Here is a 27,195-nt window from a genome sequence, read left to right as displayed (position 1 = left end):
CATCCCCCTGCCTCCCGGCTCGACGTCCACTCTCCCAGACAGATTCTGGGAAGGATTGGTCTCCCCATCACAGGAACCGGAAATCAATTATTCATTTGGAGAGCTCTGAAATGGGTGACGATGCCCGAATCCTGGAGCGGTTCCCCTAGGCTGAGCTCACTTGGGCAGGAAATGTCTCTACTAACTCTGTTTTATTGTACTCTCCCAAGTGCTTGGTACAGTGCTCTTCATACAGTAAGCGCTCAATAAATACAATTGATTGATTGATTGCTCCAGACCCCAGCAAGGCCCCTGGACCAAAGGTCCGCTTGGGCTCCTTCCTTCCTTCCTATTTATTTATTTTACTTGTACGTATCTATTCTGTTTATTTTATTTTGTTAGTATGTTTTGTTTTGTTCTCTGTCTCCCCCTTCTAGACTGTGAGCCCACTGTTGGGTAGGGACCGTCTCTATATGTTGCCAACTTGTACTTCCCAAGCGCTTAGTCCAGTGCTCTGCACACAGTAAGCGCTCAATAAATACAATTGATTGATTGATTGATTCCTTCGGCTAGGCCAGGGCTGATCTAGGCTGGGTGAGGGTGGGCGACGTTTGGGGGGCGGAGGGAGGCTGGGGCTCGGCTTTGGAGAGACTGCAGTCCCCAAAGCCCTCCCTCCACCATGACAGGCAACTGTGGGGAGCACAGGACCCCCAAACCCCCAGCTACTGACCTTTCCCGTCTCCCCTCATTCATTCATTCATTCAGTCGTATTTATTGAGCACTTACTGTGTGCAGAGCACAGTACTAAGCGCTTGGGAAGTACAAGTTGGCAACATATAGTACAAGTTGGCAACTGCAAGGAAACATAGGAGAAGGGAGTGTGGATGAGGAACAGCCCAGCCAGCAAGGCCTGGCGTGCCGACTCGTACTTCCCAAGCACTTAGTCCAGTGCTCTGCACACAGTAAGCGCTCCATTCACTTATTCATTCAAATGTATTTATTGAGCGCTTACTGTGTGCAGAGCACTGGACTAAGCGCTTGGGAAGTACAAGTCGGCAACTATAGAGACGGTCCCTACCCAACGACGGGCTTGCAGCCTAGAAGGGGGAGACAGACAACAAAATAAAACATGTAGACATGTGTCAAGTCGTCAGCACAAATAGAATTAAAGCTAAATGCACATCATTAACAAAATAAATAGAATAGTAAATAAGTACAAGTAAAATAAATAGAGTATTAAGTCTGTTCAAACATATATACAGGTGCTGTGTGGAGGGGAAGGAGGTAGGGCCAGTGGGATGGGGAGGAGGAGAGAAAAAAGAGGGCTCAGTCTGGGAAAAAATACGATTGAATGAATGAAATGAATGAGATGAGCCTAAGCGGGCCAGAAGACAGAGCACAGGCTGGGTAGACAGAAGAACCAGGTTCTAATCCCACCTCTGCCATTTGTCTGCTGCTGTGTGACCTTGAGCAAGTTATTTCACTTCTCTGTGCCTCAGTTCCCTCATCTGTAAAGCGGTGATTAAGACTGTGAGCCCCAGCTGGGACAATGGACTGTGTCCAACCAGATTAGCTTGTGTCTTCCATAGTGCTTAGTAAAGTGCCTGGCACATAGTAAGCGCTGAGCAAATACCATAAAGAAAGGGCAAACGGTCTGTTGTCCATCTTCCCTGCTCTGGAGCTCCAGTGAGTGAGAGATGGGGTTCCCTGGGGGCGGGCCCCATCTGCAGCTCTGCAGCAAGAAAACAGGTGTGGAAGGGGGAGGGCAAATGTCCTCTGCCCCTTAAGCAACCCGGCAGGGCAGACCCACCCTCCCCAAATGGAAATAGAGCCAGCAAAGGGACTGACCCCCCCAAGGGCACTCGATGCCCATGAAACCTCCAAGGCCTGGCTCCATCCAGTTCCCACTGGACCATTAAGCCCTGGGATCCGGAGAAGCCCAGACCTTCTCACCACCCCTTCCTGCAGTTACAGGTTGTCACTCTTTCAGGAGAGAGGTTTTACAGGCACCAGCTGAGATAAGTGAAATCCACCTAGGCCTCCAGGGATTGGAACGGGAGAGGAGAAGGTGGCCAGTGCGTGTGGGCGGGGGAAAGTGTCCTGCTCCTCTGACATTGAGTGACTTGCGAAGTGACCGTCCCCCACACACCGAGTACAGCTTAGATGCTGAGAGAACACCAGCCTATCTGACTTGTTTTTCCACAGTCTCCTCCTCCTTCTCTTCCTCCTCCTCAGTCAGGCCTGAAGAGATCACCCAGCCGGTGAGGAACTATTTGGCAAACCTCTTCCCGCTCCCACAACCCTCCCAGCACCCAGGACCCTAAACCAGCCCCTCCCAAGGACCCCAGCCCTAGCACATCCTGCCCCAAAGTTCTCAGGGTCCCAACACAAACAGGATGTCATATCGGAGCAGGTGGCCAACCCCGTTCACCCTCCCTCCCACCCCCGCCGTTCACAAAGAGATGCCCTCGCTACCTCGTCTGGAAAATGGGGATGGAGACTGTGAGCCCCACGTGGGACGGCGACCGTGTCCAACTCGATTTGCTTGCATCCACACCAGTGCTTAGAACAGTGCCTGGCACAGAGTCAGCACTTAACAAATACCATAATAATAATAATACGTCTGCACCCGCTCTGCCCACCATCTTGCCTCAGGACGGCCGTGGCGGAGATGACGGGGTGGCAACAACCAAAGGCTAAAGTGCCGATGGGGGATGCCCAGCAGACTGCCATCACCACTCCTGTTCATCTTGCCACCCTCTCTGCTGCCCTCCGCCCTTCCCCCTGTCCCAGCTGGGCTTACAAACCCAATTCATTCATTCAGTCGGATTTATTGAGCGCTTACTGTGTGCAGAGCACTGTACTAAGAGCTTGGGAAGCACAATCTGCTCCAATGAGGGGCTGAGGGAGCCCGTTACATCCCCCCGCCCCTGGTTGGAGTCAGATGGGGAAGTGGGGGGATGTGGGCAGAGCTGGAAGATAAGAGGGGGAGGTGGGGGCAACTGTAAACTGCTGCAGGGAGGGATCAGAGGCCTCACGGATGAACCCCTAGACCCTCCCCCTGACCCCACAGGCCAGTCCAGCCACCCCCTCCCCATCCACACAGGAAAGCAACTCCGCTCTAGTGTGCCTGGCTGTGCAGGCAGCGCAGCCAGGGAAGCGAGCGGAAAGGTGCTATCGTTGCATCTCACGCACAGTTAATTTGAAATCCTGCTTATCCTACGATGTGATTTAATGCCATTTATCTGGGCAGAACGGTTTCCTGGAGCGAATTCAGGTGCTCTATCTCTCTTGGGTGGTGTTTTTTTTTTTTAAAAAAAACAAACTTCCCTTTTCTTTCTTTTTAACCTTTTCCTCATTTCTCCTGCTCTCCTTTCCTTCTCTCTCCCCTCTTATTTCCTGGTGTCTCTTCCACTCCTCTGGCCCTGGGCCACTGTCCCATGGTGTCACTGGGTGGGCAGGGGGACAGTTTGCTCAAAGCCAGAAATAATAATAATAATGATGGCATTTGTTAAGCACTTACTGTGTGCAAAGCACTGTTCTAAGCACTGGGGAGGATACAAGGTGATCAAGTTGACCCACGTGGGGGCTCACAGTCTTAATCCCCATTTTCCAGATGAGGTGACTGAGGCCCAGGGAAGTTAAGTGACTTGCCCAAGGTCACACAGCTGACAATTGGCAGAGCCGGGATTTGAACCCATGACCTCTGACTCCAAAGCCCGGGCTCTTTCCACTGAGCCACGCTGCTTCTCTGCAGCAATGGGAGTCAGAAGGTCATGGCTTCTAATCCTGGCTCCACCACGTCTGCTGTGTGAGGTGGACCCCTCCTGCTCCACCTCCCCTTCCCCAGGACATCGCTCTTCTCGCCAAGGTAGGGTTTGTCAGGCACTACTCCCCGCCATCCTGGTGTTGATCCACAGAGCTTCCAGGCCACTGGGAGCTGTATTAGGTGTCACTAATTAGCAAATTTCACTTCTCTGTGCCTCAGGTACCTCATCTGTAAAATGGGGATTGAGACTGTGTGCTCTCCGTGGGACAGGGACTGTGTCCAACCCCATTTGCATGTATCCAACCTAGCACTTAGTACAGTACCTGGCACATAGGACGCGCTGAACAAATACCATGATTATTACTTCTGCCTGGAAGGAGTCCTCCTGGGGCTGACTTTTGCATGTATCCAACCTAGCACTTAGTACAGTACCTGGCACATAGGACGCGCTGAACAAATACCATGATTATTACTTCTGCCTGGAAGGAGTCCTCCTGGGGCCGACTTCTGAGGCTCAGAGGGAGGGTGGAGGATGGCCGAAAGCTTCCCAGGGATTGTGATGGTCCCTTTCTGGAAAGAACGGGAGCTTCGGAGCTGGAGGGGAGATGTTGGGGGACTCAACCAAGAGCAAACCGGGAGTCGGAGCAGGGAGAGATCAGAGTCAGGCACTGGGGACTCCCCAGGTTCCCTCAGGTGACCCAACTCCAACACGCTCTCCCGGCAAGGTGGCTAGCAACCTCCGGCCTCCTCTTGCCTCCCGAAACCATCATCATCATCATCATCAATCGTATTTATTGAGCACTTACTGTGTGCAGAGCACTGTACTAAGCGCTTGGGAAGTACAAGTTGGCAACATATAGAGACAGTCCCTAACCAACAGTGGGCTCACAGTCTAAACTGCCGCCGTCGAGCTCCGCTAGGCATTACGGTGGGGGCGTCCCCTTTACACCGGACACGCGGGCAGTCCGTCTTAGCCTGTAGTCGCCTGCAGAAGTGCAACCTGTTCAAAGTCCTACGGAAAGCTCACCTCCTCCAGGAGGCCTTCTCAGACTGAGCCTCCTTTTTCCTCTGTTCCTCCTCCCCTCCGCTCTACCTCCCTCTCCGCCCCATAGCACTTGGGTATATATGTACATATTCATTATTCTATATATGTTATGTTATTTATGTTATAATACCTATAATTCTATTGATTTATATCGATGCCATTGATACCTGTCTACTTGTTTTGTTCTGTTGTCTGTCTTCCCCTTCTAGACTGTGAGCCCGCTGTTGGGTAGGGATTTTCTCTACTGGTTGCGAAATTGTACTTTCCAAGCGCTTACTACATTGCTCTGCATACAGAGAAGCAGCGTGGCTCAGTGAAAAGAGCCCGGGCTTTGGAGTCAGAGGTCAGGGGTTCAAATCCCGGCTCTGCCAATTGTCAGCTGTGCGACTTTCAGCAAGTCACTTCACTTCTCTGGGCCTCAGTTACCTCATCTGGAAAATGGGGATGAAGACTGTGAGCCCCCCGTGGGACAACCTGATCACCTTGTTACCTTCCCAGCGCTTAGAACAGTGCTTTGCACATAGTAAGCGCCTAATAAATGCCATTTACCATGCAACCAAAGGCCCTGGGAAGGGCCCGAGACCCAGGGCCCCGACACAACCACTGGCCTCCCTGGGTCAGGCCTGGGAGGGTGGTGCCAGGATGGCACAAAACAATTCTTTGAACATTCACCTACCAATGCTCCCCAGACCCGGGGGGAGGCCGTGCCCAGGCGCTGCCACTCCCTTTCTGTTGTTTACCAACCCCAGCAACCTGGCTGAGGAGCCACAGGTGCCCGGGGGAGCCGACTAATTTCCCAGAGCGCAAGGAGCTCACCCAGGCCTGGCTTACTGGAAACTGGTCTCTGCTGCTTGGCTCTCAGGGTACAGGTGGCATGATTTAGTGGATAGAGCAAGGCCCGGGAGCCTCCGCCACTGGCCTGCTGTGCGGCCTTGGGCAAACCACTTCACTTCTCTGGGCCTCAGTTACCTCGTCTGTAAAATGGGGATTAAGACCGTGAGCCCCGTGAGGGACAAGACCTGTGTCCAACCCGATTTGCTTGTATCCACCCCAGTGCTTGGCACATATAAGCACTTAACAAATACCATAATTATTATTATTAGCCTCATATATTATTATTATTACCCCCCCGGCCTGACGCACAGGATCAGGCGTGGCCCCTGTAGGGCAGAGTGGCTAGTGGCACTCTGAGGTTTGAGGAGAAGGTTCTGCTTAGCGCAGTGAGCCCGTTGTTGGGTAGGGACCGTCTCTATATGTTGCCAACTTGTACTTTCCAAGTGCTTAGTACAGTGCTCTGCACACAGTAAGTGCTCAATAAATACGATTGAATGAAGGAATGGCCCCCAGCCTTTGGAGGCCTTCCCAGACTGAGCCCCCTCCTTCCTCTCCCCCTCATCCCCCTCTCCATCCCCCCCGTCTTACCTCCTTCCCTTCCCTACAGCACCTGTATATATGTATATATGTTTGTACATATTTATTACTCTATTTATTTATTTATTTTACTTGTACATATCTATTCTATTTATTTTATTTTGTTAATATGTTTGGTTTTGTTCTCTGTCTCCCCCTTCTAGACTGTGAGCCCACTGTTGGGTAGGGACTGTCTCTGTATGTTGCCAACTTGTACTTCCCAAGCGCTTAGTACAGTGCTCTGCACACAGTAAGCACTTAATAAATACAATTGATTGATTGATTGATTTATATTCCAGCAGCAGTAGAGTTTAGGTTTGTGGTACCTTGGGATGAGAAAGGAAAGCAAGCCCAGAGAGAAAGAGTAAGGGAGGAGGCGAAAGGAGCGGCGTTGGCCCGTGACCACGAACAGTCCAGGGAAAGCTGGGGAGCAGCGTGGCTCAGTAGAAAGAGCACAGGCTTGGGAGTCAGAGGTCGTGGGTTCTAATCCCGGCTCCACCACTTATCAGCTGTGTGACTTTGGGCAAGACACTTCACTTCTCTGGGCCTCAATTTCCTCATCTGTAAAATGGGGATTAAGACTGTGAGCCCCACGTGGGACAACCTGATCACCTTGTATCTACCCCAGTCCTAAGAACAGTGTTTAGCACATAATAAGTGCTTAACAAATGCCATCATCATTATTATTATTATTAAAGCTGTGGGCCCCACGGCTGACCTCGGAGTTGGCCTGGGAGAAGATTCAGCCTGTGGGGCTGGATGCCAGCCCAGTCACGGGCTCTCTCCAAGCTGCCGGGCCACTGGGACCACCATCAATCAATCGATCGATCAATTTATAGTAGCCCTCTAAGCTCATTTTTAAATGGTATTTGTTAAGCATTTACTATGTGCCAGGAACTGAACTAAGCGCTGGGGTAGATGCAAACTAATCGGGTTGGACACAGTCCTCTCCCACAGGAGGCTCACAGTCTTAATCGCCATATTACAGATGAGGTAAATGAGGCACAGAGAAGGTAATTTCATTCATTCATTCATTCAATCGTATTTATTGAGCGCTTACTGTGTGCACAACGCTGTACTAAGCACATGGAAAGTACAAGTTGGTAACATGTAGAGACGGTCCCTACCCAACAACGGGCTCACAGTCTAGAAGGGGGAGACAGACAGCGAAATAAAACATGTGGACAGGTGAATGACTTGCTCAAGGTCACCCAGCAGACAAGTGGCGGAGCCGGGATCAGAACCCAGAAGCTTCTGATTCCCGGAGCCATGCTCTAATCCACTAGGCCACGCGGCTTCTCGTTTTGGGCAGAGGACGCGTCTCCCATTCTGTTGTGCCGTACTCCCTCAACCACTTAGTACAGTGCTCTGCACTCAGTAATCTCTCAATAAATACTCTCGATTGATTCATTGAGCACTTACTGTGGGCAGAACATACAGGAGCGTGCAATAGAATTAGTATTAATGTGATCCCTGTCTAACGGGGAGGCAGACAAATTACAGGAGGGAGCAGTGTAATAAAGATTGGATAAAATAAAGATCTGCACATCCTTATGGGGTGGGCGGGGAGGGAGACGCGGACCCGAGTGCTTAGGCAAACCCAGCTTTCTCTTCATTTCTGTTAACTCCTCTTCTCCTGCCTCACCAATGGATGGTTCTGAGCCAATGCCTGGGTTTAAAAGCCATTTGGGTCCACCCAAAATGCTGAAAACTTCCCTTCTAGTCAAAGAGCAGCTGGGGTGCAGGGCTGGGAATAGGGGGTGGCCTTATCCTGTAAACACATATGGGATTCTGAGCATTCAGTCAGTCATTCGTATTTACCGAGTGCTTACTATGTGCAGAGCACTTGGGAGAATACCAAGGGGGTCGGGCTATTTATTTTATTTTGTTAGTATGTTTGGTTTTGTTCTCTGTCTCCCCCTTCTAGACGGTGAGCCCACTGTTGGGTAGGGACTGTCTCTATATGTTGCCAGCTTGTACTTCCCAAGCGCTTAGTCCAGTGCTCTACACACAGTAAGCGCTCAATAAATACGATTGATTGATTGATTGAGGCCGACATTAATATAAATGAATAAATGACAGATATGTCCGTAAGCGCTGTGGGGCTGGGAGAAGGAATGAATAAAGGGAGTAGGTCATCATCATCATCAATCGTATTTATTGAGCATTTACTGTGTGCAGAGCACTGGACTAAGCACTTGGGAATTACAAATTGGCAACATATACAGTCCCTGCCCAACAGTGGGCTCACAGCCATGGTGATGCAGAAGGGAGAGGGAGGAAGGGAAGGCTTAGTCAGGGAAGGCCTCCTGGAGGAGATGGGCCTTGAATGAGGCTTTGGAAGAGGGGGGAGGCATTGTCTGTAATTGTCTGGATGCTCCTGTGTGGAAGGCTGGGTGTGGGGAGCTGGAGATTGAGCCCTCTCCCTGCGGCAAACACTAAAATTATTCCCAGCCTCCAGCCTCCCTCCTTCATCCCTCCAGCCCGGCTCCTGCTTCTGCTCAGGTGTTTGGCTCCTCTGCCCTTCAGTCCAGCGACTCGCGCCCGGCCCCAGGACCAGCCCCTCTCCCTAATAATAATAATGGCATTTGTTAAGCGCTTACTATGTGCAAAGCACTGTTCTAAGCGCTGGGGGGGGGGAGACAAGGTGATCAGGTTGTCCCACGCGGGGCTCACAGTCTTAATCCCCATTTTACAGATGAGGGAACTGAGGCTCAGAGAAGTTAAGTGACTTGCCCAAGGTCACACAGCTGACAAGTGGCGGAGCCGGGATTCGAACCCATGACCTCTGGCTCCCAAGCCCGGGCTCTTCCCACTGAGCCACGCTGCTTCTCATTCATTCATTCATCCAATCGTATTTATTGAGCGCTTACTGTGTGCAGAGCACTGGACTAAGTGCTTGGGAAGTCCAAGTTGGCAACATATAGAGACGGTCCCTGCCCAACAACGGGCTCACAGTCTAGAAGGGAGTGCTAGTAATAATAATAATAATAATAATGGCATTTATTAAGCGCTTACTATGTGCAAAGCACTGTTCTAAGCACTGGGGAGGTTACAAGGTGATCAGGTTGTCCCACGGGGGGCTCACAGTCTTCATCCCCATTTTACAGATGAGGTAACTGAGGCGCAGAGAAGTTAAGTGACTTGCCCAAAGTCATACAGATGACAATTGGCGGAGCCGGGATTTGAACCCATGATCTCTGACTCCAAAGCCTGTGCTCTTTCCACTGAGTCACACTGCTTCCCCTGAGTAGTAGTAGTACTACTACTAATAATAATAATGATGATGGTTTTTGTTAAGCGCTTACTATGTGTGCAAAGCACTGTTCTAAGTGCTGGAGGGATACAAGGTGATCAGGTTGCCCCACCTGGGGCTCACAGTCTTAATCCCCATTTTGCAGGTGTGGGAACTGAGGCCCAGAGAAGTGAAGTGACTTGCCCAACGTCACACAGCTGACACGTGGTGGAGCTGGGATTTGAACCCATGACCTCTGACTCCAAAGCCCGGGCTTTTACCACTGAGCCACACTTGCCCTGAGTAGTACTACTACTACTACTACTATTAGTAATAATAATAATAATATTTGTGGTATTCGTTAAGCGTTTACTATGTGCCAGGCACTGGCCACACTTCCCCTGAGTACTAGTACTACTACTACTACTACTACTACTACTACTACTACTACTACTACTGTACACCACCTGATTACCCTATATCTACCCCAGGGCTTAGAAGAGTGCTTGGCACACAGTAAGTGCTTAACAAATACCAACATTATTATTATTAGTCTCTGTGCCTCAGTTACCTCCTCTGCAAAATGGGGATTGAGACTGGGAACCCCACGTGGGGCCACCTGATTACCCTGTATCTACCCCAGGGCTTAGAAGAGTGCTTGGCACACAGTAAGCGCTTAACAAATACCAACATTATTATTATTAGTCTCTGTGCCTCAGTTAGCTCATCTGCAAAATGGGGATTGAGCCTGGGAACCCCATGTGGGACCACCTGATTACCCTGTATCTACCCCAGGGCTTAGAAAAGTGCTTGGCACACAGTGAGCACTTAACAAATACCGTTAGTAATATTATTATTCCCCTGGGCCAGCCCCCCCGCAGGGCAGGGCCAAAACCCGGATGGCACCTCCATCCTGCGGAGGCCGAGGCCCCGGGAATCCCGGAATCCCACTCCCCTCTACTGGGACCCCGGAACCCCCTTCCTCTCCACCGGACCCCAGACCCCCGGCTCTCCTCCGCCGGATTCATTCATTCAATTCATTCAATCATATTTATTGAGCACCTACTGTGTGCAGAGTACACAGTACTTAACAAATACCAACATTATTAATATTAGTCTCTGTGCCTCAGTTAGCTCATCTGCAAAATGGGGATTGAGACTGGGAATCCCACGTGGGACCACCTGATTACCCTGTATCTACCCTAGGGCTTAGAACAGTGCTTGGCACACAGTGAGCGCACTGTACTAAGCGCTTGGGAAGCACAAGTTGGCAACATATAGAGACGGTCCCTACCCAACAGCGGGCCGGATCCAACACCCCGGGCCCCTGCTGCCCTCGGCCGTCACCCGGACTCCTGGCTCCCCTCGGCCGGAGACCCCAGACCCCTCTGCCCCCTTTCATTGATTCATTCATTCACTAGTATTTATTGAGCGCTTACTGTGTGCAGAGCGCTGTACTAAGTGCTTGGGAAGGACAAGCCAGCAACATATAGAGACGGTCCAACAACGGGCTCATTATTATTATTCATTCATTCAATCGTATTCATTGAGCACATTCTGCACAGAGCACTGCGCTAAGCATTTGGGAAGGACAAGCCGGCAACATATAGAGACGGTCCAACAATGGGCTCATTATTATTATTATTATTATTCATTCAATCATTTATTGAGTGCTTATTCTGCGCAGAGCACTGTACTAAGCGTTTGGGAAGGACAAGCCGGCAACATATAGAGATGGTCCAACAATGGGCTCATTAGTATTATTATTCATTCACTCATTCAATCATATTTATTGAGCGCTTATTCTGCACAGAGCACCGTACTAAGCACTTGGGAAGGACAAGCCGGCAATATATAGAGATGGTCCAACAACGGGCTCATTAGTATTATTATTCATTCACTCATTCAATCGTATTTATTGAGCACTTATTCTGCACAGAGCACTGTAGTAAACACTTGGGAAGGACAAGCCGGCAATATGTAGAGACGGTCCAACAATGGGCTCATTATTATTATTCATTCATTCAATACTATTTATTGAGCGCTTATTCTGCACAGAGCACTGTACTAAGCACTTGGGAAGGACAAGCCGGCAACATAGAGAGACGGTCCAACTACGGGCTCATTAGTATTATTATTCATTCACTCATTCAATCATATTTATTGAGCGCTTATTCTGCACAGAGCACCGTACTAAGCACTTGGGAAGGACAAGCCAGCAATATATAGAGACGGTCCAACAATGGGCTCATTATTATTATTCAATAGTATTTATTGAGCACTTATTCTGCGCAGAACACTGTACTAAGCGCTCCCAACTCCTCCCATCTCCCCGGCCCATGGGAAGGGATTGCTCGCCGCCCACCGACCCCATCTCTCCAACTGTCCATCCAGCGGCCTAGCCTTCCGCGGGGGGAACAGTCGGGGTACGGCGGGCGGGCACCCCCTTATTCCCCTTCACCTTCACCCCCAGCCAGTCGGACAGGCGAAGGAAGGCCGAGAAAACCGGAGTCTCCCATGGGAGGCTGACCCTGGAGTCCAGTTTCCCCGGGCTTCGCACCTCCACCTCTCCCGGCTGAGGCCCGAGGCCTACCCCGGAGTGGGAGAACCGGCGGAGTTGGCTCTCTTTTCCTCCCCTTCCCAACCCTTTCTCCAGCTGCGGCTTTCTCCCTCTGCTCGGAAAGAGGTTTTCCCTCCCTCCCTCCTTCATCTGGGAGCTCCTCCGGACGGATGACGGCCGCATTTCGCGGAGCGCGGGCCACCGGATCACTGCAAAAGCGGAGCATCCCCTCCCTCCAAGTGCAGACCAGAGGGAGACGGGCCGGGCTGGGGGACGGGTGGGAAAGGGACAGACGGAGACGCGGAGAGACCAAGACCAAAAAAGAGAGAGAGATGGAGAGAGCAAAGTAGCCTCCCTTTGCAGTTTCCATCTTTCAGCGGTGGACCACCCTGTCTGGTCGTTATTCTAAGGCTTTTCCTCTTCCCTTCGGCCTCAGGACCGGCTGCTGAGCTTTGCAACGTGTGTGTTTGGGGAGTGTTTGGGTGGGTGGACGTGTGTTGAAGGGAGTTGGGCTACCCAGGGTGGCCCTGTGGCCAGCCTAGCGGTCTTGGCTTCACCTTTCCGGATTATTTTCCCCATGTAGGGTCTTTTCCGGGCAGGGGTCAGCCAAAAAGCTCCTGCATCGCAGCTGGACAGAGCCTGCGGGGCAACCGAGACCCCCCCCCCACCCCGCGCATGAAAGGCAGCGATGCCCATCTGGATTCATTCATTCATTCAATCATATTTATTGAGCACTTACTGTGTGCTGAGCACTGTTCTAAGCGCATGGAAAGTACAATTCGGCAACAGAGATAATCCCTACCCAACGACGGGCTGACAGTCTAGAAGGGGGCCGTGACTAGACTGTAAGCCCGCTGTTGGGTAGGGACCGTCTCTATATGTTGCCAACTTGTACTTCCCGAGCGCTTAGTACAGTGCTCTGCACACAGTGAGCGCTCAGTAAATACGATTGAAGGAATGAAAGGGGGAGATGAGGCAACAAAACAACAGGCATCAATAGCATCAAAATAGATTCATTCATTCATTCAATCGTATTTATTGAGCGCTGACTGTGTGCAGAGCACTGTACTAAGCGCTTGGGAAGTTGGCAACATATAGAGACAGTCCCGGCTCACAGTCTAGAAGGTAAATAGAACCTCATCTGTAAATGGGGATGAAGGCTGTGAGCTCCCGTTGGGACAACCTCATCACCCTGTAACCTCCCCAGCGCTTAGAACAGTGCTTTGCACACAGTAAGCGCTTAAGAAATGCCATCATCATCATTATTATTATTATATATACACATCACTAATAAAATAAATATTAGTTAATAGCTAGTAATAGGTTAGCATTAGAGGAGTGACGTGTGTGGGCTGGGTTCAATCAGTCAATCAATCAATCGTATTTATTGAGCGCTTACTGTGTGCAGAGCACTGTACTAAGCGCTTGGGAAGTATAAGTCGGCAACATATAGAGACAGTCCCTACCCAACAGTGAATTAATAACTATGGTACTTACTATGTGCGGAGCTGGGTCCCCTCTGGGCAGCGATGCCCACTCATTCATTCGATTTTCTGAGCGCTTACTGTGTGCAGAGCGCTGGACTAAGCGCCTCAGGACCAGCCGGCGGCCCGGGTGGCTCTCCCTTCCTCCCTCTTCCCCGCTCCCGATGGGAAAATGGATCCAGGTCGGTGTTCCCATCGCCTCCGATGCCCCTCAGAGCATCCCCTTTTGCCCCCAGCCCCTCTTCCAAGGCCAAAGCCGGCTCCCAGGGACCGTGCCCAGGCCAGAGCTGCCAGGTTGCCACCCCCTCCCCCCGAAAAATGGCGCAAATAATCCGTCCGGGCCCCATCGCCCACCAGTTAGACCACCTCCCTCCCCAAAAGTGGGCATCCTTGGGGGGCTGGGGGCAAGGCCAGGACAGGCCCCAGGCGTCCTCCCTCCCTTCAGGTGTTCACAGGAGCCGATCCGCCCAACTGCTTCTGTTTTCCCCTTTGCCACACATACCCTCGCCCAGACCTTCACACATCACACAGCGCTTAGCACAGTGCCTGGAACCTAGTACCTTTTAGACACCTTTTAGACTGTGAGCCCACTGTTGGGTAGGGACCGTCTCTAGATGTTGCCAATTTGTACTTCCCAAGCGCTTAGTACAGTGCTCTGCACACAGTAAGCCCTCAATAAATACGATTGATGATGATAGTCAGCGCTTAACCCATACCATCATCACATCATACCCCCGCCCAGCCCTTCACACATCACACAGCGCTTAGCACAGTGCCTGGCACCTAGTCAGCGCTTAACCCATACCATCATCACATCATGCACCCACCCAGACCTTCACACATCACACAGCGCTTAGCACAGTGCCTGGCACCTAGTCAGCGCTTAACACATACCATCATCACATCATACATCACATCATCCCCCTCGTCCCCCTCTCCATCCCCCCATCTTACCTCCTTCCCTTCCCCACAGCACCTGTATATATGTATACATGTTTGTACATATTTATTACTCTATTTATTTATTTATCTTCCTTGAACCTATCTATTCTATTGATTTTATTTTGTTAATATGTTTGGTTTTGTTCCTGTCTCCCCCTTATAGACTGTGAGCCCGCTGTTGGGTAGGGGACTGTCTCTATGTGCTGCCGACTTGTACTTCCCAAGCGCTTAGTACAGTGCTCTGCACACAGTAAGCGCTCAATAAATACGATTGATTGATTGACTGATTGATCATACCCCCACCCAGGCCTTCGCACATCACACAGCGCTCAGCACAGTGCCTGGCACCTAGTCAGCGCTTCACATCATCATCATCATCATCAATCGTATTGATTGAGCGCTTACTATGTGCAGAGCACTGTACTAAGCGCTTGGGAAGTACAAATTGGCAACATATAGGGACAGTCCCTACCCAACAGTGGGCTCCCAGTCTAAAAGAGATACAGATACCATCATCGCATCCTACACCCGCCCAGGCCTTCGCACATCACACAGCGCTTAGCACAGTGCCTGGCACCTAGTCAGCGCTTCACATCATCATCATCATCATCAATCGTATTTATTGAGCGCTTACTATGTGCAGAGCACTGTACTAAGCGCTTGGGAAGTACAAATTGGCAACATATAGAGACAGTCCTTACCCAACAGTGGGCTCCCAGTCTAAAAGAGATACAGATACCATCATCGCATCCTACACCCGCCCAGGCCTTCGCACATCACACAGCGCTTAGCACAGTGCCTGGCACCTTGTCAGCGCTTAACACATACCATCATCATCATCATCATCATCATCATCATCCCCCCCCGCACCCCCGCGCCCCTCGGAAATCCTCACCTGCGCCGGAGCCGCAGCCGGGAAGGGGTCTCGGTGGGAAAGTTTGCCATTCCAGCCAGGCGCTCGGGGATTATTCCAGTAAGAGGCCAGGAGCCGGGAAGGTGGGAAGGGGCTTGGGGAGGGAGGGGGGGGAAGCGGGAAGAGGCAGCGGGCGGAAATAAGGGATCGGGGGAGAGAGAGGGAAAAAAAAAAGGATAAATAAGGGAGAGATGGGGGGTGGGGAGGGATGGCAGGGAGTCCTTGCGATAGGACTGCAAGAGCGAGATGGCTCACATAATCAGCGGATCCGACAGGGATGTGTGTGTGTGTGAGAGAGAGAGAGAGAGAGGAGTGTGTGAGTGTGAGTGTGTGTGTGTGTGATGCGCGTGTGTGCTTGCGCGAGAGGGGAAGGGAGACAGGGAGAGAGGGGGGCTCCCCTGCCGCTTCCCTCCCTCTCCCCTCCTCCTTCCTCCCTCCCTCCCTCCCTCCCTCCCGGAGTGGAGGAGCCCACTCCCCTGGGATGTGCGCGGCTCGGCTCGGCTGGGCTGGGCTACGCCGGGTTGCCCTGGATTGGGCTGTCCTGGGCTGGACTGGACTGGGCTGGTTGGGTTTGCACTGGGCTGGGCTGGTTCTGGTTGCACTGGACTGGGCTGTCCTGGACTGGACTGGGCTGGGATGGGTTGCACTGGACTAGGCTGGTTCTGGTTGCACTGGATTGGGCTGTCCTGGACTGGACTGGGCTGGTTCTGGTTGCACTGGACTGGGCTGTCCTGGACTGGACTGGGCTGGGATGGGTTGCCCTGGACTGGACTGGGCATCCTGGACTGGACTGGGCTGTCCTGGACTGGACTGGGCTGGTTCTGGTTGCACTGGACTGGGCTGTCCTGGACTGGGCTGGGATGGGTTGCGCTGGACTGGGCTGGTTCTGGTTGCACTGGATTGGGCTGTCCTGGACTGGACTGGGCATCCTGGACTGGACTAGGCTGTTCTGGACTGGGCTGGGCTGGTCTCGGTTGCACTGGACTGGGCTGGTTCTGGTTGCACTGGACTGGGCTGTCCTGGACTGGACTGGGCTGGGATGGGTTGCCCTGGACTGGGCTGGTTCTGGTTGCACTGGACTGGGCTGTCCTGGACTGGACTGGGCTGGGATGGGTTGCCCTGGACTGGACTGGGCTGTTCTGGACTGGACTGGGCTGTTCTGGACTGGACTGGGCTGGGCTGGGTAGCACTGGACTGGGCTGGTTCTGGTTGCACTGGACTGGCCTGTCCTGGACTGGACTGGGCTGGGTTGCCCTGGACTGGGCTGGTTCTGGTTGCACTGGACTGGGCTGTCCTGGACTGGACTGGGCTGGGGTGGGTTGCGCTGGGCTGGGCTGGTTCTGGTTGCACTGGATTGGGCTGTCCTGGACTGGACTGGGCATCCTGGAGTGGACTGGGCTGTTCTGGACTGGGCTGGGCTGGGCTGCCCTGGACTGGGCTGGTTCTGGTTGCACTGGACTGGGCTGTCCTGGGCTGGACTGGGCTGGGATGGGTTGCCCTGGACTGGGCTGGTTCTGGTTGCACTGGATTGGGCTGTCCTGGACTGGACTGGGCATCCAGGACTGGACTGGGCTGTTCTGGACTGGGCTGGTCTGGGTTGCACTGGACTGGGCTGGTTCTGGTTGCACTGGACTGGGCTGTCCTCGACTGGGCTGGGCTGGGATGGGTGGCACTGGACTGGGCTGGTTCTGGTTGCACTGGACTGGGCTGTCCTGGACTGGACTGGGCTAGGATGGGTTGCCCTGGACTGGGCTGGTTCTGGTTGCACTGGATTGGGCTGTCCTGGACTGGACTGGGCATCCTGGACTGGACTGGGCTGTTCTGGACTGGACTGGGCTGGGATGGGTTGCACTGGACTGGGCTGGTTCTGGTTGCACTGGACTGGGCTGTCCTGGACTGGACTGGGCTGGGATGGGTTGCCCTGGACTGGGCTGTCCTGGTCTGGACTGGGCTGGTTCTGGTTGCACTGGATTGGGCTGTCCTGGACTGGACTGGGCATCCTGGACTGGACTGGGCTATTCTGGACTGGACTGGGCTGGGATGGGTTGCCCTGGACTGGGCTGGTTCTGGTTGCACTGGACTGGGCTGTCCTGGACTGGGCTGGGATGGGTTGCACTGGACTAGGCTGGTTCTGGTTGCACTGGATTGGGCTGTCCTGGACTGGACTGGGCTGGGATGGGTGGCACTGGACTGGACTGGGTTGCACTGGACTGGGCTGGTTCTGGTTGCACTGGACTGAGCTGTCGTGTACTGGACTGGGCTGGGATGGGTTGCACTGGACTGGGCTGGTTCTGGTTGCACTGGGCTGGGCTGTCCTGGACTGTACTGGGCTGTCCTGGATTGGACTGGGCTGGGATGGGTTGCCCTGGACTGGGCTGATTCTGGTTGCACTGGACTGGGCTGGTTCTGTTTGCTCTGGACTGGGCTGTCCTGGACTGGGCTGGGATGGGTTGCACTGGACTGGGCTGGTTTGGGTTGCACTGAATTGGGCTGATTCTGGTTGCACTGGACTGGGCTGGTTTGGGTTGCACTGGACTGGGCTATCCTGGACTAGACCTGGCTGGGCTGTCCTGGACTGGACTGAGCTGGGATGGGTTGCACTGGACTGGGCTGGGGTGGGTTGCACTGGACTAGGCTGTCCTGGATTGGACTGGGGTGGGATGGGTTGCACTGGACTGGGCTGTCCTGGACTTGACTGGGCTGGGATGGGTTGCATTGGACTGGGCTGATTCTGGTTGCACTGGACTGGGCTGTCCGAGGCTGGACTGGGCTGGGATGGGTTGCGCTGGACTGGGCTGCACTGGACCATACTGAGCTGGGTTGGGATGCACTATCCTGGGATCAGCTGGGCTGGGTTGCAGTGAACTGGGCTGGGCAGCACTGGGCTGCACTGAGCTGGACTGAGTTGCCGTGCAACCTCCGCATCAAATAAAAACTCCTTACCATCGGCTTTAAAGCACTCAACCAGTTGGCCCCATCCTACCTCACCTCACTGATCTCCTCCTACAGCATAACAATAATAATAATAATAGTAATTAATAATGAAGGTATTTGTTAAGCACTTACTAAGTGCTAAGCACTGTTCTAAGCACTGGGGTAGATACAAGGTAATCAGGTGGTCCCACATGGGGCTCACAATCTTAAGCCCCATTTAACAGATGAGGTAACTGAGGCACAGAGAAGTGAAGTGACTTGCCCAAAGTCACACAGCTGACAATTGGCGGAGCCGGGATTTAAACCCATGACCTCTGGCTCCAAAGCCCATGCTCTTTCCACTGAGCCATGCTGCTTCTTTTGTCTGCTGTGTGACCTTGGGTAAGTCACTTCACTTCTCTGGGCCTCAGTTACTTCATCTGTAAAATGGGGGTTGAGACTGTGAGCCCCACATGAGACAGGGACTGTGTCCAACCCGATTTGCTTATATCCACCCCAGAGGTAAGTACAGTGCCTGCCGCATAAGCCCACAAGCGCATAACAAATAATAGTAATAATAATGGCATTTATTAAGCACTTACTATGTACAAAGCACTGTTCTAAGCGCTGAGGAGGTTACAAGGTGATCAGGTTGTCCCATGTGGGGCTCACAGTCTTCATCCCCAGTTTACAGATGAGGGAACTGAGGCACAGAGAAGTTAAGTGACTTGCCCAAAGTCACACGGCTTACAAGTGGTGGAGCTGGGATTTGAACTCATGACCTCTGACTCCAAAGCCCGTGCTCGTTCCACTGAGCCATGCTGCTTCTCAATACCATAATTATTATTGTTATTAGCACGGGGCGATCTGATTGAGTGCTTTCAAGCCGATGGTAAGGAGTTTCTGTTTGACGTGGAGGTGATTGTGAAGCCATTGGAGGTTTTTGAGGAGTGGAGAGACATGGACTGAATGTTTTTGTTGAAAAATGATCCTTGCAGTAGAGTGAAGTATGGTTTGGAGTAGGGAGAGACAGGAGGCCGGGAGGTCAGCAAGGAGAGAGATGAAGTAATCAAAGCGGAACAGGATAAGTGTTTGGATCAGCATGACAGCAGTTTGGTTGGGGAGGAAAGTGTGGATTTTAGCAATGTTGTGAAGGTAGAACCAATAGGATTTGGTGACAGATTGAATATGTGGGTGGAATGAGAGAGAAGAGTCGAGAACAAGGCCAAGGTTACGGGCTTGGGAGACAGGTTAGTGCTGTTGTCTACAGTGAGGGGGGAAGACGCGGGAGAACAGGATTTGGGTGGGAAGATAAGGAGTTCAGTTTTGGACATGTTACGTTTGAGGCGTCTGGCAGATCATCCTGGTAGAGATGTCCTGAAGGCAGGAGGAAATGTGAGATGGCAGGGAAGGAGAGAGTTCAGGGTTGGAGATGTAGACTTGGGAATCCTCTTGAAGGAGAGAGTTTAGGGTTGGAGATGTAGATTTGGGGATCCTCTTTGTAGAGATGGTAAGGGAAGGCATGGGAGTGAAGGTGTAGATGAGAATAGAAGAGGACCTAGAAATGAGTCTTGAAAGACCCCCAGTGTCAGAGAGTTGGAGGCACCAGTACAAGAGATCGAGAAGGAGTGGTCAGAATAGTAGGAAAATCAAAATAATAGGATAATAATAGAATAACCAAGAGAGGGCAGTGCTGGTGAATCTTGGTCTACAGTGTCGAAAGCAGCTGAGAGGTCTATGAGGATGAGGATGGAGTAGGGGCTGTCAGGTCACTTAGCCTTTAGAGAAGGCTATTTCTGTGGAGCGAAGGGGGCTGAAGCAAGAATGGACGGGCTCTAGGAGATAACTGGAGGAGAGGAAGTGGAGAAGGCGGGTGTAAACAACTCAAGAAGAGGGAGGGAGATGGGTGAAAACTGGAGGGAGCCATGGGGTCAAAGGTGGGTTATTTTAGGATCGGGGATAAGCACGTTTGAAAGCAGTGGGTAAGAAGCCGTTTTAGAAAGTAAGCAATGAAAGATGCAGTCATGGAGTGAAGAAAGGAGGGAGGGCGAGTGTTTTAAAAAGCTTTGAAGGGATGGGGTCAGAAGCACAGGTGGAGGGTGAATATTTAGAGAGGAGGTGAGAGATTTCATCTTAAGTTACTGCAGGGAATATAGGGAGAGTCCAAGAGGGTGGTGGAGGAGGAGGGGATTGGAGAGGAGCAGGGGAGATTTCAGGGAGATTTGGGGGAGAGTTCAAAAGAGAAGGTAGATGCAGTTCCTGTCCTCAGGAACTTTACAGTCTAACCAGGGAGATAGTAAATTCAAAGAGAGGCTGTGGGACAACAGAGTGTAAGGACATGGATGTCCATAAGTGCTGTGGGGATGGGGGGTAGGTATCAAAGGGCTTAGAGCTTTTAATAATCAATAAAGTGCAGACGTACAACTCCCTCCTCAAACCCCCTGTCCTCCCACCTCCCCCATCTCTTGTCCCTAAAGACCTGGCCTCCTACTTTATTGAGAAAATTGAAGCCGTCAGGTGCAATCTCCCTAAAACCTCCCCTTTTCCCCTCCAGACCCCTCCTCCTCCTGCCCCTTCTCCAACTCTCCCATCTTTCCTAGCAGTACCTCAAGAGGAGATCTCCTGCCTTCTCGCCAAATCCATCCCCTCCACCTGCGCGCTTAAAGCACTTGCCCCCTCCCTTCTTCTCTCCCTGACCACCACCTTCAATTGTTTGCTCTCCAGTGGGTTTTTCCCCCACTGCTTTCAAAAATTCTCACGTCTCTCCTATCCTAAAATGACCCTCCCGTGACCCCACGGCTCCCTCCAGCTATCACCCCATCTCCCTCGTACCATTCCTCTCCAAACTCCTTGAGAGAGTTGTCTTTACCCATTGTCTCGAGTTTCTCTCCTCCAGTTCTCTCCCTGACCCTCTCCAATCTCGTTTCCATCCCCTTCACTCCTCAGAAACTGCTCTCTCAAAGGTCATAACCTCCTTCTTGCCAAATCCAGCGGCCTCTACTCCATCCTAATCCTTCTCCACCTCCCAGCTGTCTTCGATACTGTCAGCTACCTCCTTCTCCTACTAACATAATCCTACCTTGGTTTCACTGACATCGTTCTCTCCTGACTGTTTTGGGGTCTTTTTAATGGTATTTGTTAAGTGCTTACTATGTGCCAGGCACTATTTTGTTTTTTGTTTTGAATGGCATTTGTTAAGCACTTATTGTGTGCCAGCCACTGTACAAAGCATTGGGGTAGATCAATCAATCAATCAATCAATCAATCGTATTTATTGAGCACTTCCTGTGTGCAGAGCACTGTACTAAGCGCTTAGGAAGTACAAGTCGGCAACACATAGAGACAGTCCCTACCCAACAATGGGCTCACAGTCTAGAAGGGGGAGAAAGAGAACAAAACCAAACATACTAACAAAATAAAATAAATAGAATAGATATGTACAAGTAAGATAAATAAATAGAGTAATAAATATGTACAAACATATATACATATATACAGGTGCTGTGGGGAAGAGAAGGAGGTAAGATGGGGGAGGAGGTAAGATGGGGGAGGAGGTAAGATAGGGGGGTAGATACAAGCTAATCAGGTTGGACACAGCCCCTGTCCCACATGGGGCTCACAGTCTTAATCCCCATTTTACAGATGAGGTAATTGAGTCACAGAGAAGTGATATGTCTTGCGCAAGGTCACACAGCAGACAAGTGGTGGAGCTGGCTATTAGAACCCGGAATCAGGATCCAGGAGCCAGCTCACGCTGGTTCTCCTCCCATCTCTCTGGATGATCATTCTCTGTCTCTTTTGTGGGTTCCTCTTCTACCTCCCACCACACAGCTGTGGAAGTCTTTCAAGGGTCAGTTCCTGGTCCCCTTCCATTCTCCAACTACCTCCATCACCTTCACAGTATCACCAAGATCTGGCCTTTCCCCTCTGCTACCACATTAGTACAATCACTCCAACTACCTCCATCACCTTCAAAATATCACCAAGATCCAGCCTTTCCTCTCTCCTACCAAATTAGTACAATCACTCATCCTATCCTGCCTAGAGTACTGCATCAGCCTCCTTTCCGACCTCCCAAATCTTCTGCATCTCCCCACTCCAGTCCATACTCCACTCCACTGCCCGGATCATCTTTGTACAGAAACATTCAGGGCATGTTACCCCCCTTCTCAAAAATCTCCAGTGGTTGTCTTTCCACCTCCGTGTCAAACAGAAAGTCCTCACTGTTGATTTCAGAGCTCTCCATCACCTCGCCCCCTCCTGCCTCACCTCCCTTCTGTCCTTCTACATCCCAGTCTGCACACTCCACTCTTCTGGTGCTAACCTTCTCACTGGGCCCCCATAAATAAAATAAATAAATAATGGCATTTATTGAGCACTTACTGTGTGCAAAGCACATCCTCCCTCTGACCTTGATCGCCCTCCATCCTCAAATCTTCCAATTACTCTTCCCCCCTTCAAAGCCCTACTGAAAGGCACACCTCCTCCAAAAGGCCTTTCCAGATTTAGCCCCACTTTTCCTCAGCTCCCCCTCCCTTCTGCATCACCCTGACTCACTCCCTATGCTCTTCCCCCCTTCTCCCCGCCCCACAACACTTTCATTCATTCATTCATTCAACCGAATTTATTGAACGCTTACTGTGTGCAGAGCACTGCACTAAGCACTTGGGAAGTACAAGTCGGCAACATATAGAGACGGTCCCTACCCAACAGCGGGCTCCCAGTCTAGAAGGGGGAGACCGACAACAAAATAAAACATGTAGATAGGTGTCAAGTCGTCAGAAAAAATAGAATTAAAGCTAAATGCACATCATTAACAAAAGAAATAGAACAGTAAATATGTACAAGTAAAATAAATAGAGTGATAAATCTGTACAAAGATATATATACAGGTGCTGTGGGGACGGGAAGGAGGTAGGGCTGGGGGGATGGGGAGGAGGAGAGGAAAAAGGGGGCTCAGTCTGGGAAGGCCTCTTGGAGGAGGTGAGCTCTCAGTAGGGCTTTGAAGGGAGGAAGAGAGCTAGCTTGGTGAATGTGCGGAGGGAGGGCATTCCGGGCCAGGAGGAGGACGTGGGCCGGGGGTCGAAGGCGGGACAGGTGAGAACGAGGCCCAGTGAGGAGGTTAGTGGCGGCAGAGGAGCGGAGGGTGTGGGCTGGGCTGGAGAAGGACAGAAGGGAGGTGAGGTAGGAAGGGGCGAGGGGATGGACAGCCTGGAAGCCGAGAGTGAGGAGTTTTTGCTTGATGCGTAGGTTGACAGGCAGCCACTGGAGTATACATGTATATATCTATGATTTTTTTTATTTATATTGATGCCTGTTTACTTGTTTTGATGTCTGGCGTTCCCCCCACCCCCAGACTGTGAGCTTGTCGTGGGCAGGGATTGTCTCTATTGCTGTGTTGTACTTTACATGCACTTAGTACAATGCACTGCATACAGTAAGTGCTCAATAAATACGATTGATTGAATGAATGAATGAATGAATGAATGAATGGAGAACTCATTCCCTCCCAGACTTCAGCCACCTCCTCTAGGCTACACATGGCTTAGTGGAAGAAGCATGTGCCTGAGAGTCAGAGGTTGTGGGTTCTAATCCCGACTCTGCCACTTGTCTGCTGTGTGACCTTGGGCAAGTCACTTCACTTCTCTGGTCCTCAGTTACTTCATCTGTAAAATGGGGATTAAGACTGTGAGCCCCATGTGGAACAGGGACTACGTCTGACCTGATTACCTTGTATGTATCCCAGTGCTTAGAACAGTGCCTGGCACATAGTAAGCACTTAAGAAATATTATTATTATTATTATTATTATTATTATTATTATTATTATTATTATTATTATTATTATTATTTGGATGATTCCCAAATCAACATCTCTAGGCCTGATCTCCCTCCCTCTCTGCAGTCTCGCATTTCCTCCTGCTTTCAAGACATCTCTACTTGGATGTCCCACTGACACCTCAAACTTAATGTGCCCAAAACAGAACTCCTTATCTTCCTACCCAAACTCTGGCCTCCCCCTAATTTTCCTGTCATTGTAGACAGCACCATCAGTCTTCCTGTCTCACAACCCCATAACCTTGACATTATCCTTGACTCACCTCTCACATATTCAGTCTGTCTCTAAATACTGTCGATTCAACCTTCACAACATTGCTAAAAGCTGCCATTTCCTCTCCCTCCAAACTGCTACCGTGTTAATTCAAGCACTTCTCCTCTCCCACCTTGATTACTGTATCAGCCTCCTTACTGACCTCCCTGCCTCCTGTCTCTCCCCACTTCAGTCCATACTTCAGTCTGCTGTCCAGATCATTTTTCTACAAAAACATTCAGTCCCTGTTTCCCTACTCCTAAAAAACCTCCAGTGGTTGCCCATCCACCTCTGCATCAAACAGAAATTCCTTACCATCGGCTTTAAAGCACTCAATCACTTTGCCTCCTCCTACCTCACCTCACTGCTCTCCTACTACAAGCCAGCCCACCCACTTCATTCCTCTAAATGCTCGATAATAATAATAATAATAATGGTATTAAGTGCTTAGTATGTGTGAAGCACTGTTCTAAGCGCTGGGGGGGATATAAGGTGATTAGGTTGTCCCATGTGGGGCTCACAGTCTTAATCCCCATTTTCCAGATGAGGTCACTGAGGCACAGAGAAGTTAAGTGACTTGCCTGAAGTCACACAGCAGACAAATGGCAGAGACAGGATTTGAACCCATGACCATGGGATTCGTTCTCCTCTATCTCGCCACCGAAATCTTGTCCTCGCCTTGCCTGAGGCTTGGAACACCCTCCCTCTTCATAACCAACTGACCATCAGTCTCCCCACCCTCAAAGCCTTATTGAAGACACATCTCCTCCAAGAAGCCGTCCCTAAAGAAGCCCTCATTTCCTTTTCTCCCACTCCTTTCTGCGTCACCCTTTGCACTTGGATTTGCTCCCTTTATTCATTCATTCAGTCGTATTTATTGAGCGCTTATTGTGTGCAAAGCTCTGTACTAAGCCTTGGGAGAGTACAGTATAACAATATTATTCACCCCTCCCTCAGCCCCACAGCACATACGTACATATCCATAATTTATTTTTATTTATATTATGATCTGTCTCCCCCTCTAGACTGTAAACGTGTTGTGGGCAGGGAACGTGTCTACCAAAAGCACTTAGTATACTGCTCTGCAGAGAGTAAGTGCTTAATAATAATAATAATAATGTTGGTATTTGTTAAGCGCTATATGCCAAGCCCTGTTCTAAGCGCTGGGGTAGATAGTAAATATGTACAAGTAATAAAAGTGTTTGGTATGTAGTAAGCATTTAACAAAAAACATCATTATTATTATTATTATCACTTTGGCAGCACATATATTAAAATTGGAATGATACAGAGAAGATTCGCAAAGAAGATAGGCAAATTCGTGAAGCGTTCCATATTTTTATATCTATAGTTCTATATATTTATATTTATATTGATGCTATTGATGCCTGTCTACTTGTTTGGTTTTGTTTTGTTTTCTGTCTCCCCTCCTTCTAGACTGAGTGTCTGTTGTTGGGTAGGGTTTGTCTCTATTTGTCGCTGAATTGTACTTTCCAAGCGCTTAGAACAGTGCTCTGCACACAGTAAGTGCTCAATAAATATGATTGAATGAATGAATGAATACAAGGCAGTTAGGTTGTCCCACATGGTGCTCACAGTCTTAATAAATACCTGATTGATTGATTGGTTGATTAAGGGGTATGGGCTCAGGTACATGGGTGAGGCAGAAGGGAAGGAAAATTGAGTGGGAAAATGAGAGCTGATATTTCTGCCTTTGAGTTTTTGCTCTTCCTCCTCACCCCTCCCTCAATCCCCTTCCTAGCCAACCCAGCGGGTGGGAAAAGAGAGACAGGTTGTTCCAGACATCATGGCCTCCATCCGTTTCTGATTCTTGGCTTCTCCCACTCTCCCTGTCTTGCTGAGCTCGCCGACCCTGCAGACTATTTTTTTTATGGTACTTGTTAAGTGCTTACTTTGTGCCAAGCACTGTACAATATACTGATATAGGTAATAACAATAATAATAATAATAATGGCATTTGTTAATGACCCCCATTTGACAGATGAGGTAACCGAGGCTCAGACTTGCCCAAGGTCACACAGCAGACATTCATTCATTCATTCAATCGTATTTATTGAGCACTTACTGTGCGCAGAGCACTGTACTAAGTGCTTGGGAAGTACAAGCTGGCAACGTATCATCATCATCATCAATCGTATTTATTGAGCGCTTACTGTGTGCAGAGCACTGTACTAAGCGCTTGGGAAGTACAAGTTGGCAACATATAGAGACAGTCCCTGCCCAATAGTGGGCTCACAGTCTAAAAGAGACGGTCCCTACCCAACAGTGGGCTCACAGTCTAGAAGACATGGGGGAGCTGGGATTAGAACCCAAGACCTCTGACTCCCAAGCCTGTGCTCTTTCCACTGAGCCACACTGCTTCTCTGTTGTACCTATCCCAGTGCATACATGCAGTGCCCGGCACATAGTAAGCGCTTAACAAGTACTATTCTTTTTAATAATAAAGCTTAAGGCATCAAAAAGCTGGATTCCTCTTCCGTTTGGAGAGATCCTTGTCCGGCTCCTCCCAAGATTCGGAATTTGTTGTGCATTTTTCAATCTGACTGGAGGACCTGGCTAAACGGGAAGTCTAAAGAAGGTGGGAGAAAATGTTTGCCCAAGCTCCCTGTGGCTTAGCCCAGGCCTCCTGGAGTAGCCCTCTCCCCACGGGCCCCTTTCCGCTCCGCTCTCCCCCAACCTCCACCCCTTCTGTGGTTTGGGGTCAGCTTACTGGATGCCACTTCTGATGCCAAGTGTAGTATTGGGGCAGAGGGTAACCAGGGCTGCTGCTCCTCTAGACTGTAAGCTCACAGTGGGCAGAGAATGTGCCTGCTATATTGTTATATTGAACTCTC

The 27,195-nt window shown here is 50.7% G+C and overlaps 1 protein-coding gene and 1 pseudogene across 2 annotated transcripts in view; both read left to right on the top strand.

Annotated features, from left to right (window-relative positions):
- The window catches only part of MACROD1 (mono-ADP ribosylhydrolase 1), a 410,094-nt gene that overhangs the window by 282,135 nt on the left and 100,764 nt on the right, over nt 1-27,195 (top strand). The gene's annotated exons all lie outside the window — the stretch shown is intronic.
- LOC119944428 lies at nt 25,592-25,681 on the top strand (annotated as a pseudogene).

The sequence above is a fragment of the Tachyglossus aculeatus genome, chromosome 22, assembly GCF_015852505.1.
Source record: "Tachyglossus aculeatus isolate mTacAcu1 chromosome 22, mTacAcu1.pri, whole genome shotgun sequence".
NCBI classification, from domain to species: domain Eukaryota; kingdom Metazoa; phylum Chordata; class Mammalia; order Monotremata; family Tachyglossidae; genus Tachyglossus; species Tachyglossus aculeatus.
This window is presented reverse-complemented; position numbering and strand designations above follow the sequence as displayed.